This window comes from Agelaius phoeniceus, chromosome 4 (genome assembly GCF_051311805.1).
Source record: "Agelaius phoeniceus isolate bAgePho1 chromosome 4, bAgePho1.hap1, whole genome shotgun sequence".
In the NCBI taxonomy this organism is placed as follows: domain Eukaryota; kingdom Metazoa; phylum Chordata; class Aves; order Passeriformes; family Icteridae; genus Agelaius; species Agelaius phoeniceus.
This window is the reverse complement of record NC_135268.1, coordinates 65,001-76,386: the sequence shown is the minus strand read 5'-3', so window position 1 is coordinate 76,386 and position 11,386 is coordinate 65,001. Positions and strand designations below refer to the sequence as shown.

The 11,386-nt window shown below is 46.9% G+C and overlaps 2 long non-coding RNA genes across 2 annotated transcripts in view; both read left to right on the top strand.

Moving 5' to 3' along the window:
* The first annotated feature begins 223 nt into the window (after positions 1-223).
* On the top strand, positions 224-7,633 carry LOC143693788 (uncharacterized). The gene is made up of 3 exons (XR_013181738.1): positions 224-378; positions 4,960-5,816; positions 7,396-7,633. It is a non-coding gene; the product is annotated as an uncharacterized LOC143693788 (long non-coding RNA).
* Positions 7,634-10,846: 3,213 nt separating this feature from the next.
* LOC129134154 (uncharacterized) overlaps positions 10,847-11,386 on the top strand; it is a 15,799-nt gene continuing 15,259 nt past the window's right edge. Inside the window, exon 1 of the long non-coding RNA XR_013181737.1 lies at positions 10,847-11,187. This is a non-coding gene — a long non-coding RNA (uncharacterized LOC129134154). The remainder of the gene's footprint in view (positions 11,188-11,386) is intronic.

Genomic DNA, 11,386 nt, shown 5'->3' with positions numbered 1-11,386 from the left:
TGTGTCTGTGAGAAGCGGGCTGTGTGCTGGACGGGGAGAGGCGCTGTTGGAGAGTGGCATCAGCGCCAGGTGTGAGCTGTGAGGATGATGGGGGGCTCGGAGCAGCCCCAGGTGTGAGCTGTGAGGATGATGAGGGGCCGGCTCCTGCCGGGGGGGCGAGGCTGTTTTAGGGGGAGGCTTCGCCTCAGCTGCCTTTTGCATGGAGCTGCTGAGTAGAGGGGTTCATGGGGGGGCTCCCGGGGCTGTCTCATGGAAGGACTGCGAGAGCTTCTGGCAGCGTCTGGGCGAACACCTGGATACGCGCTTGGATCCGCGGAGCATCGCTTCAAGGAGGTGCCGAGGGACGAATCTTTGTGCCGGGAAGCAGCAGCCGAACGGGTGAGCGCGTGTGGATTTGGAGCGGGGACTTTGGTCCTTTCCCTTTTCAATTGGATCTTGGCAGTCCCCCCTCCCCGCTTCCCCAGGAACAAAAAGGGAGCTTGTGAAGACAAAAGAAATGAAGGAGAGGCAAGCAGCTACTCTCCTAATATTGTCTGTGTTTGAACTGGGGGGAATCCGCTTTCGCTTGCGGTTCCAAGGATGTCGGTTGAAGGAAAAGCTGCCTTTTCCCGGCTGTTAGGGGTATCCCAGGGGTGACAGGGAATCCCTGCGTTCCATTTGAACGGGAATGGGCAAAGTATTGTTGTCATCGGATGGCTTTGATTTGAAGGTAGCCAGCCCATTTTCATCATCCTAAGGTTTAAATGGAGGGGACAGCGCTGGTGTCCCTCCTTTGCAAGGGTTTGAATGGAGGTCAAAATCCCCCTTTGCACATGGCTTGCAGGATTTCATTGGAGGAAAGCCCCTTCTTTTCTGCGCTCCCAGGGGATGAATTTGAAGGGGAGAAGCCATTTCTTTGCCCTTGTTGAAGCGAGGTGAGCGCCGCCCGCGGCGTCAGTTTCGGGGTTGAGTTGCGGGAAGCCGCAGCTCTGGCGGCGTTTGCAGGGCTGCAGTCGGGCTGTGCCGCTGCATTTGAGGGCGCTTCTTGTGGCCGCGGCCCGGGCCGGAGCGTTGCCGCTCGGGAGCGCTGCCGGCCCGGGCCGGGCGGGTGCCGAGGCGCACGGGGGAATTTGGCGCGGCAGCGGCGGAGCCGCTTTGCCGGTGCGAGCCGCCGTGCGGAGCCGAGGGCAGCTGGCGCCGGGCCGGCCAAGGGCGGCAGAGGCGGCGCGGGCGCTGCTGCGCCGGCCCGGCCGGTGCCGGCCGCTCTGTCCGCTCCGGGCGCGGGGCTCGGACGCCGCCGGGGCCCCCCGGGCAGGGGGAGCGGGCGGGGGCGGGGGGGTCTCCGGGGCGGCGCCGCCCCTGCGCGCCGGAGCAGCCGCCGGAGGAGCCGCTTTGCCGCCGGGAGCCGCGCTCCGTCCGGGGCCGGCAGCGCGGGGTTGGGCTGCCGCAAGTTCTTGGGTGTCGTGGTTCGGAGGTGGCTTTCTAGGGATCCATCGCACGGGTTTGTTCTGGTCGCAGCGGGTGTGCGCTAAGGGCTATGGCGTTCTTCCTGACCGGTACGGTTCTCGGTTCTTCGGGTGGTGACGATAAAGGTTTGGTTTGAATCGAGTTCTGTAGCCGGATATTTTTTTTGCCGGGCTATTCTGTTTTTAAAGGCGTGCAATGGTTTCTACGGGTCGTTGCGTGAAGCAGCGGCTCGGATTTTAACTCTGTCGCCGTGGCTTTTATTAGCGTGGGCGTGTAGCGTTTGTTTCGGTGGGTTCGAGGTGGCGTCGTGTCGTTAATAGCAGCGGGGTTTTTAAAATCTCTCTAATTGCGTTTGTGTTTCTCGTCTTCCAGGGCTTTTATTTCTTTGGTTTGTTTGATTGTAGTGTACGTTTTATTGTGACGGATCATTTGGGAGATCTTGTGAATGGTTACGTTTCTCTTTCGGCTTTGTGTTTATTTCTGGGTGGTATTTTTATTTTGATCGAATGAGGCTCTATGCGTTTATTCTTCAGTTGGGAATAATTTTTTTGATGCAAATTAAAGTTGCTTTGGTTTGGGGGACTTTTGTTTTACAAATGTATTTTCTTTTTTTTTTTTTTTTCTTTTTTTCTTTTGTTTCTTTTCGTTTCTTGTTGTCCTTTGACGTATTTGGTGGTTATTGATCAGTTTTATTTTTGGGAACGTGGGTATTTATATGGTGGGTCTTTTTAAGTAGGTTTTTTTTTTTTGGGTAGTTATTTTCTTATTTTTTAGTGGTTGAGATTTTTTGGTTTTTTTCTATTTCGTTCATTAGTTCGCTTTCTAAAGTTCTTTTGACAGAGTATTGCTTATTCTTTGAGTTAGTGTAGATGTAGAATTTTGGTTAGTTTTTAAACTAACGTTCAGGGTCAGTGGCACTGATTGGAGTTGAGCGAGTTGGTTTGGGTTTTTTTAGAGGTTTTTGTGATTTGCTGCGTGTGTTTCTCAAGGGTTTTCTTTTCGTTTGGTTCCATTTTTCTGATGTGATGAGAACTGTTAGTGAAAAGAGTGTTGTGTGTTTTTTTCGCTGGCAGTTGTTTGGCTGGTGGAGGTATCTTGATGGTTTTGGAAGACATTGGTGGGAATTCGCTGCTGTTTGCTTTGTCATTGCATTTAGGAATTGGATTTTAAATGTAAAATTCTAAGGATAGCTATCTTTAAACAAAACGAGTAGATGTGTAGAAATGGGAATAAACTTTTATTTTGATCTATTCGATCTCTATTTAAAATTTAACAGGTAACTTAAGTCATGATATATTCCAATAAGATATTGTATTTTTCAAAGAGCATTGTGTATGTTGATAGATATATCAATAGAGATGCTAAATATAAACACAGCTCAAAGGAAATTTTAAATCTAGAAATGTGTTGCGAATCTATGCAGATATATAGATCAAATTATTAAAGGATTGTAAATGTAAAGTGACATAAATCCATACAACACGTAATACAAGTGATACCGTATAGATCTTATGATGGTATATGATAGGAAACAGCTATAAATCTAGTCCATCGCTATGATATAATATCTAAAACATTATAGATATGGTAACTGTAAATACAACAACATTATTAAAAGTAGTTTAAAAGAAAGGATGGTTTTGTTTTTTACTTGGCAAAAGCAGGGGTTTTATTATAAAAACTACAAATACAAATGATAGAAAGGTAGAAATCTACTTGTAAAAAGATCTTATGAATACATCAAGATGGATATAAAAATTGAAACTATTAGAAAAAAGAAGTTGTAGCAGTAGATTTGGTACATGATAAAAATAATGATTTATCTCTATGATGTGAATAATAGATATGTGATATGTAATGATGAATGGAATGCATCAGTCTAAACGGTGACTATAAAAGTGAATCTAATTATGCAAGCTCTAAATATAAAACTATTTCAATAGAGTTGAAAAGAAGGGTTGTTTGGTATTTGTTTGGTTAGAGATGGGATTTTTTTTGGAAGAATAAAAGTATGATAGAAATCTAAATGGAAGTCTAGAAATATACAGTCAATAGATAATGATATTGCTACAACCACAAAGTATGAATAAATACAGATAATAGGAATAGGCATAATAGATTGTATAAACGACGTAACACATCACTGTCCGGTCTAAATATGCGTGTGAATAGAATTAGGAACACTAGAACTATCAAATTTATTTCAAGAAGGCATGAAAGAAAGGGGGCTTATTTGGTTCTTGTTTGGTAAGAGGCAGGTTTTTGGCATTTATTTTTAGAGGAGTTTTTGGGGGGGATGGCCCCTGTTCTTTTTTGCCGCCTTGGCCGCCCGCAGCCCCGCGGCGCGCGGCGCCCCCCGCTGGGGTGGGCGGCAGTGCTGCCGCCTTGTGGGCAGAGCGCGGTACTGCAGCCCGCCGCCGCCAGGCAGCCCTCTTGGGCGTGGCGCGTGGCGGAGTTTGTTTGACCTTCTGAAAATGGCGGCCAAAAGGGCGGGCAACCGGAGGCCCGCGGTGTGTCTATGCGGACTGCCTGCACGGAACACCGACGCCGGCGCAGTCCCGGCGGAATTTTTGTGGCGTTTTAGGTGTACCCGACACGGGCTGTGGGGTCAGCGGCGCCGCGGGCGGGCGTATTTTGGCGTGTTTCTGACCGGCATGCGAGAAACCGCCTCTCTCGCCCGAGGGGGGGGGGGGGGGGGTCCTCACTCGGCCGCCATGTTGGGAGTGGCGTGTCACCAATGTCGCGGGATATTTTTTTTTTTTTTGACCTTCTCAAAATGGCGGCCAAAAGGGCGGAGATATCGCGGACCCGGGAGTCTGCCGCCCTGTGGCCAGAGCGCGGTACTGCAGCCCCCCGAGCCAGCGCCCTGCCCCTCGCCGCTGGCTGCCGGGGGCGGGGCAAGGACGCGGCTGCCGAGCGAGGCGAGGGCGAGGGGCGGGAGCGAGGGGCGGGCGGGAGCGAGGACGGTAAATGGCCGGGAGGGGTGAAAGACGTTCAGGAGTGCAAAAGGGACACGATGGCTGAGAAGAATGGCCGGGGGGGGGGCGGCCCGGCGGGGCCGCTTTCGGCGGGCGGCGGAGGCGCGGTCGCAGCGCTCCGCGGGCCGGGGGCAGCGAGCGGGGGCGGGCGAACGCCATCGGAACGGGGCTGCACCCCCCCCGAGCCCGCGCACGCGCCTCTCCAGGCGGCGGAAGCGACGGCGGGCCGGAAAATCCCGGCGGGGCGGCGGCGCTGCCCGCCCTTTGTGCCGCCAGCTTTGCAAGGTAAGACCGCCCGCCCCGTCCCGCCCCGTCCCGTCCCGCCGCCCTCCGGTGTCTGTAAACAGACGGACTCCCTCTGGCTTCCCACTTCTCCGTGCTGGAGAGTGGGAGAAAGGTCCGTGCTGCTTGCCGTGTCCTCGGTGGGCAGAGAGCTCTGACCTTGCCTTGGATGGGCTGCTGAGGATTGGATCCATGGGGATGTGCTTGGATGCATTTAGTGACCTTTACAGATTTCTTTCCCCGCTTTTTTCAGTTCACAGAATCATGGAAGAATTCAGGTTGCAAGGGGCTCTAAAGATCACCTCATTCCAAGGCTGCTGCCGCCGTGGGCAGGGACGTGCTTCCATCGAGCAGCTTGCTCAGAGCCTCATCGCAGAGCACCGAGGGGCCTTGAGCACTTGCAGCGATGGGGCAGCCCCAGGACCTCTGAGCAACCTGTGCCCTGTGCCAGCCAGGTGCCAGAGGAGGAAGGAAGCCCTTCCCACCTGGAGCAGAGGCTGCGTAGCCTTGTGTCACCGAGCGTGTGAGACAGAAAGGCCCTTCCTTTCTGGAGGGGTAACAACACTCAAAGCTCTTTCTCGGGACAAGCCGAGCAATGGAAGGCCAAAGGAGCCTTCAGTTCTTCCAGCAGCTTTGGGAACAACTTGAAGGAGGAGCAGAGCTGGCCTGGTGCCTGCCGGCTCTGCAGGCAGTGGGCATGGAGAAGCTGCGGCTGCATCTGTCTTCTTGGCTGAGGCTTTATAAATGAGGCGCTTTTCTGTACTTCCTTTTCAGGCATGACGTGCAAGTTGCCCCTAGAAGTCCAAAGGCAGCTGTTTTCTTAGCAGAAGGAAGTCAGGAGGAGGCAAAGCCAGCAGCTAAGTCTGGATAAAAAACTTGGCTAACCTCTTTTCCCCCCCCTCCTCCAAACAGGCAATTGTGAAGCACTCAGCAGAGATCTGCCCGGGAGGAAAAGCAGAGCCAATCTCTGAGAAGAAGGGACGTGCGAGCTCTGGCGAGGACGGCTGCTCCCCCTGGCCTTGGTGTGGGACCTCCTGAGCTGCCATTCCTGTGGTGGGAGTGTTTCTCCTCTCCTCCAGCCAAGCCAGAGACCGCCTAGGGAAGGAGCAGGTAAGGTTGAAGTACCGAGGTCTCCCAGGTAAGAAGTGACACGGCAAAAGGAAATGGCCTCAACTTGCAGCAGGGAAGGCTTAGATTGGATTGGAGGGAAAATTTCTTCCCTGAAAGGGTGCTGAGGCGTAGGAGCCCAGGGAAAGTCCCCATGCCTGGAGACATGTCAAGGATGTCAAGATGTGGTGTTTAGGGACCTGATTTGGGGGGGCAGCAGCTGGGCTCGATGTCCTTAGAAGGCTTTTCCAACCACAAGGATCCTATGCTTCTGGAAAGCCTTGACCCCTCTGGCTCTAGCACAGCACCTGGATGCTGACAAAATGAGGCTGGTCATAGAGCCTGGAGGTCCCTGTGCCACAGGGAGAGGACAAGCCGGTGTCACCTGCAGGGAGGGTCTCGTCCCCAGAGAGCAGCCAGTGACTCCGTCCCTGCCTGGGGCTCTGGGTGCGCCCTCGGGGGGCGGGGGACGACACCTGCCCTCAGGTGTCCCTCTGGGCACCTGGGAAGGGAACCAGGTCCATCCGTGCGGCAGCTGCAGGGCTTGCAGGCTTTGGGGCTTTGCAGCTGTGTGCCTTGTCACAAGGTGGCAGGGATGTGACACTGCCTGGCAACGCTGCTGGCCTCGGATCCTTGCTGCTCTCATCCTTATCCCATATGGATTTAGCAGCAATCTTCTGTCTTTGCTTTCAAACTGTCCTTGGGAGAGTTCCAAGAGAGGGTCATTAGTTATTTCCAAGCCTACATCTTTTACCTATTGGCACTGAAGAGAAAAGACACAAACCTGCTTTGCATCCTTCTGCCTGGAAGTTCTTGTGACACGGGGAAGGGAGGAAGGGGCTGGCCGGGGTCAGCCTCTGCTGAGCCTCAGCTCTGGCTGCTCCTGCTCACAGGGTAAAGCCAAAAGCTGTCGTGATCAAAAACGCAGGCCGCCCTTCTGACCTGAGTCACAGGGGCCGTTTCTTCTGAATGAATCAAGGTGGGAAATCATTCTTGGAGCTTCAGAAGAAAAAAAACCCCAGAACCGTAGGTACGTTTGTAAGAGTGTGTATGTACGGACATTTCCTTCGATGAAGAAGAAAATCTTAGAAATATCATGTCACGTCTGGCTTCCTAGAGAAGATCCTGAACTCTGGGCTTCTGAAAGCAAATGGCTGTGCATTTATAGGAGCGTTTCCCTTCTTTTTATGTGCCTCCCCCAGTCATCTTCTACCCTTGCCCACGGCAAGGAGAGCGCGGTGATTTGGCTGCTCCGCTCTGCCGAGGTTGTTGCAGGCTGTGTAGCAGGGAGTGAGGCCTTTTGTGGCTGCTCATCAGACATTTTCCTACAGCCTTCTCCCTGCAATGGTAAAATGAGACTTGTGTTAGCGAGCAGTCAAGTAGAGCAGGTAACATTAGAAAAGAATTGTTTCTGAGCTGCTGTTCACTAGCACGTGTTTCCCCTTTCCGGCAGAGCGCGCATCATTGCGGGCTTGGGATCGATTGAAATGCGCTAAGGAAACCAGCTCTGGGGAGGGAGGGAGGGAGGGAGGGAGGGAAATGCTCTCTTAACATGTGCCAATTCTTCTGTCAAACTCATCAGGGCAGGACAGCGTTCAGACTGAAAGTGTAAGAAGATGTGGAGGGAGACAGAGAATCTGACAGGAGCACCGGACTCACAAGTGCACGAATTTTGCTTTTGGCTTGGATTCAAACTCAGAAGTTGTAAGGAATTTGGGAAGGAGAAGGGACATTTCAGAAGGAGAAGAAGAAAAAGAAGTTGTTGTTGTTGTTTACAGCCCTGGCAAAATCTTTGGTTCTAGCTAATAAAGGAAGCTAGTTGAAATAAAAAAAAAGAAAAAAACGTGGGTTTTTTTTTTTTTTCCTTCGCTGTTGTATTCGTTGGTGGTTCGTTATATGGTGTGTTGTTTTATTTCTTGGTCTTATTACCTCTGTGTAAATAGTTTTTTTGAGTGAAGCTAACTTTCTGGACGGGTTGGTTTGTATTTGAGGTAGGATTAATTTCAAGAGGTTTCTTTCCTAGACTTCTGATAGGCATTCCTGGGATTTTGGTTTTGTTTACTGTGTGTATCAACAGAGAGATTTGGTAGGGCCAGCTGGGCTGCTGGAGTTTTGGGTGTTAATTTATGAGATGGCTTTTGTTCAATGCAGTTTTGAATTGTTGAAAGGGTTTTTAATGTAGTGGTTGTAAGGCGGTCTTTAAGAATTGTTTGTATCGTTTCACGTTGTTTGTAGTCGGTGTACGATCAGGGATATGGTGGAACTTCTTGAACGTTCTGGTTTTAGCGTTCCTAAGTTCTGATTTCTTTCTGCTTTGCTGTTTTGTTTCTGGTTTTCTTTTGGGGGACAGGGGCATTTGTATACGGTGGGTTTCTAGAGGCAATATGTCTTTCAATTTGGGTAGTGATATTTTTTAGTATTTTAATAGTTTTGATTTTTTTTATTTTCATGCTTTTAATGAGTTGTTTTAAAATTTGGAAGATAACCTTTCTAGATGATTGGTTATTATTTGTGAGTTAGCCTCAAGGTAGAGCTTTGGGGGCTTTTTTTAGTAATGTTTAGGGTCAGTTGTAGGGTTTTGAGTTTAGTGAGTTGGTTGGATTTAATTTTTCACGGGTGTTTGTTTTGACTAGCAGTTCTGTCATTTTCCATGTGTATCTGAGTTTTTTGGGGTTTTGAGCCATTGGTTGAGGAGGAAGTTTATGATGAGAATGTACGGAGCTTTTGGGCTAGTTATAGTGGGATTTCAAATGTCTTGACAGTTCGGTTGATTTGAGTTTTTCTTAGGGTTAAATGTTGTGGGGTCTTTGTTCTGTTAGTCCTAGAAATAGGTTTGGTTTGGATACGCTGCGATGGGATGAGCGTGGGCTGCGTACCGGTGCTGCCGAAGGTGCGGTATTTGTGTGGTTCTGATGCGTTGGGTTCATGAATTGATACGGTCTAATATATAGATTAATTAAAGTAGAAATAAATATCTATATAAAAACAAATATAAAATGATAGTGGTAAACATAAATAGAGAAAACAAATAGATAAACACATAAAACTATACTATATAGTATATTATTGTAACAGATGCTAATCTATAGAAATGATAGTCTATTATATATGTATACAAAGATATATAAGGATCGGTTGTAAATAAAAAAATATTTAGATAGAGTTAAAAGGAATTGGGGATTCTTTGGGATTTTTTTATTAGGTTATAGGCTGGGGTTTTTTTTCTAGATAGAAATAATATAAAAATAAAAATCCAGATCTCCAAATATATAATGCGTATACCGATCTCTCTAAATATTGAATATAAAGAAATAGAAGTAAAAGAATATCTAGGATATAAAAATACTATATATCTATTATTCTATTAAAAGGTATTCTCTCTAGTATGTATAATACCTACAAATGTAATAAATAAAAATTATAAAAGTAAATGTGAAGAGAATGATGAAAAATGAGATGATTTTTAGAGTTTTAAATGTGGTTTAGATAAAGGGGTGTCTTTGGTTTTTGTTTGGTTAGAGGCAGGGCTTTTATTTGAAATAATAGAAGTATTATAGAAATGTGAATCTTAAGATAGACATCTATCATAAGTCTAGAAAGAGAAATGACGAAACTATGGATAGAAATTGAAATCTAAATCTATGTCAGTAATATGAAGAGTTGTAGTATAGAATAGAAATGACCTTATGTGGCAATATAAATGAGAAATGGGAATAGAAATAGAAGAAGATGTAAATATAGTTGGAAAGAAAGGGAATTTTTTGGCTTTTGTTTGAGTAGAGGCAGGGGTTTTATTTGAAATCATACAAGTGTTCCAGAAGTGAAAATCTGAAGGCAGAAATAGATGATCAATGAATCAAAATACGTATAAAAATATAGAAAGAAGTCCTCGGAATAGATGGAATATAGAATATCAATTGATTTATAAATTGACATTGATAAAGAGAAATGGACCAGTAAGCAATACACATTATAAATAGAAATGTGACTATCAATAGGAAAACCTAGGGGTAAAATCTATTTAAATATTGTCTAAAAGCAAGGGTTGGGGTTTTTTGGGTTCTTCTTGGGTTAGAGGCAGGGTTTTTATTTGAAATAATATGAATATAGATATTACTCTTACCTGTTTCTAAATATTGAGATAGATAATCAAGATATAAATATAAAACCTAAGGAAATAGCAATAGTAGGAAGGGATGTAATATAGAATACAAATAAGAGTAGACATTGATATACAGTTTAAATGTCAATGTGAATATGAACCTGAAAGATACAATTTTAAAAAGATTGAAATAGAGTTGAAAAGAAAGGGGTTCTTTTTGGCTTGAATTTGGGTAGAGGCAGGGGTTTTATTTTAAATAATGGAAGAGTTACAGAAGTAAAAATCCTAACACAGAAATATAGATTAAATATAGAAAGATATGAATAAAAAGATGTCAATAAATAGAAGAAATAGGAACAGATGTAAAATAGAATATAAACTTATAAAAAATCGGAAATTATAAATGTAAAAATAAACATTACACATCAATATACATTTGAAATATAAATGTGGATATAAAGATGAAAAAAAATAATTTTTTTTACAAATTTAAATGCAGTCGAAATTAAAGGGGGTTCTTTTTGGCTTTTATCCGGGTAGGGGCAGGGGAATTATTTTAAATAATGTAAGCGTTACAGAAGCAAAAATCCTAACAAATATATACTTACTATGTAAAAATAGGTATAAAAATAGAGAAATAAATTTAAGTACTAGGGAGAGATGTAATATAGAATAGAAATTTATTTATAAATAGAAATGTATAAATATACATCAATACGCATTATAAATAGAAAAGTGAATATTAATATGAAAAACTATTTTTAAAAATATTTACATATTTTTTAAAAGAAATTGTTGGGTTTGGGTTTGGTTTGGTGTTTTGTTTTTTTTTTTTTTTTATCCTATTAGGTTAGAGGCAGGAGGATTTTTTTCTTCTTCCTGGTTGCTTTGGGGCATTTATTTCAGAGCAGCTTCTGGGGGGGATCGCCCCTGTTCTTTTTTGCCGCCTTGGCCGCCCGCAGGCCCAAGGCGCGCGGCGCCCCCGGCTGGGGTGGGCGGCAGTGCTGCCGCCTTGTGGGCAGAGCGCGGTACTGCAGCCCGCCGCCGCCAGGCAGCCCTCTTGGGCGTGGCGCGTGGCGGAGTTTGTTTGACCTTCTCAAAAGGGCGGAAGAACGGAGGGCCCCCGGCGGTGTGTCTATCCGGAATGCCTGCACGGAACACCGATGCCGGCGCGGCCCCGACGAGCTTTTCTGTGGCGTTTCAATTGCGATGATGGCATTCCGGTTCGCCTGCAGGGTTCGGCGTCGCGGGAAATCGTTTCTAGGGCTCGAGGTGGGTGTCGGCATTTTGATCAGGCAGCTGGCAAAACGGCTACGCCTTGGGGTCTTTCCAAGGGGCGCTGGGGGCGTGGCCGGGGCGGGGCGCCGTGTCGACGAGGTGACGTCATTAGGCGGCACTCTGCCTGCAGTTCGCCCATGCAGACGGCAGGGGGCGCTGTGCCTGAAGTGCGCCCATGCAGACGGCAGGGGGC